At 38.4% G+C, this 1,712-nt stretch overlaps 1 protein-coding gene across 2 annotated transcripts in view; it reads left to right on the forward strand.

The window, feature by feature from the left end:
- Positions 1 to 561: 561 nt before the first annotated feature.
- Positions 562 to 1,712, forward strand: part of s100a1 (S100 calcium binding protein A1) — a 3,606-nt gene continuing 2,455 nt past the window's right edge. The window contains exon 1 of one of the 2 annotated variants that reach the window (XM_032517881.1): positions 562 to 686. The gene's annotated coding sequence lies outside the window, so the exon portion shown is untranslated. Of the gene's footprint in view, positions 687 to 1,201; positions 1,209 to 1,712 lie in introns of those variants that run through there. The other variant, XM_032517882.1, reaches the window with a different exon arrangement.

The raw sequence follows: 1,712 nt of genomic DNA on the forward strand, positions 1-1,712 counted from the left end.
TATATATATATATATATATATATATATATAAAAATTATATACACACACTGTATATAAATAGATATAGATTAGGAGATTATATATATGTATATGTGTGTGATGTTTACATATATGGAATGAAGGTCTGCATAAATTAAATGATCCTTAAATATATTTAATGAAAGTCTGGATATGTTTAATGAAGCTTTTCTTTTTCTTTTGCATGTTGTAAGGGGCTTGATGTTTATAAAAAGTTAGAAAGGTCAACATTTTCAGAGCTTAGACATTTGACAAATTCTGTGAAGTATTCCAGAATTCAAATTTTCAGAAATTGTTTCGATTTAACAACACTCCCCTTACTGTACCTAAGGACAGCACTTGAGTAAATTTCCATTCCACCGCTGCTGCTTCTTTTTGTTACCACTGGTGGTGTGTGTGGGTCTTATGTGTATGGTGCTATTAAACATGCTGGCTTCCACTCCTTGGACCTAATTGTCCACATCCGTGTGATAACTCGCAGCTGTGTCTCATCAGCTGTAATAAAGCACCCGTGGTGACCTTACATGGCCGCTGGTTGCATGGCTGTCCGGAGGGAGACACCTATCTGATTCTGATTGCTTTGCACACAGGTGAGAGGAGCCTATATATAACTGATGAGATGAGAGCTGAAGCCACTTCCACCAGCAGCTGTTAGGGTCAGTGGTCAGGTGAGTGCCTGTGGGTTTTTTGTGTGTATTTGTTAGTTAATCCTTGTGTGGTGTTTTTATTACAGTGGCCAATGTTCCTGGGTCTGGTGGACCTGCCACATTAGTAGGCTTTTAAATCAATACAGTCATGCCATTTATGTAAAAATACTTATTAGATGTTTACTTTTAGCTTCATTATTAATGATATACAACATTTATGGTTCATATTTGCCATTTATCCGTGTGGTGTGTTTAAAAAAAAACAAAAAAAAAAAAACTCTTAAGTACAATATACTTCCCTCTGAGATGTAGAAAAGTGGCATGAAAACCACTGTGAGATCACATTTATAATTGCATGAGGATTCTGGAGGGGGGGGGGTGTGAGGAAACTCAAATTTATATTATGAAATTAAAAAAAGGTGTTGGTGCTTATTTCTTAGAACTTTTTAACAGGTGAAACTGCTTGACATGTAAACAATTATGTAACTTTGTGAGAGACTAGCAGGTTCTGAAATACAACATGGTTTCACTCACATCTGCCATGTGAGTTCAAAAAGACCAATCTGCCAAAGAGGGAACATTGCAAAACATAGCTTATGTTTTTGAGTTTTATCATTGGGAGGGGCATCTGGCATCTGCAGTCTGGTTTTTAAAATTTCCAAAATGTTCCTGCTTTTGTCTCTGCGTTAAAGAACCCCAGCTTTGCACTGGCATTTCAAGGCTTTTAATTAGCTCCCCAATCACAGCGGGGTTGAATGATTCCCGGCAATCATTGCAACTAATTAGGGGAATGTGATGTAGCACGTCTGGCTCTCCAACTGTAGATTGAGAGTTAGGCATTCAGACTCTTGAGTAGGCTACACAGAGCGGCCCTGCATTATTAACGCGAGCACGTCTCCACTCATCGATAAGCATCATCAGACACTTAGATGATGAAACATGACCGACCGAGTTATTCCTCGGCATTAGTGCATCAGGAAGTTGATATAGAAGGTAATGCAAGCTGCGATTTTTAGATTTCTCTTTATGTGAAAGCTGGGGGGGGGG

The sequence above is a fragment of the Etheostoma spectabile genome, chromosome 6, assembly GCF_008692095.1.
Source record: "Etheostoma spectabile isolate EspeVRDwgs_2016 chromosome 6, UIUC_Espe_1.0, whole genome shotgun sequence".
Classification (NCBI taxonomy): Eukaryota; Metazoa; Chordata; class Actinopteri; order Perciformes; family Percidae; genus Etheostoma; species Etheostoma spectabile.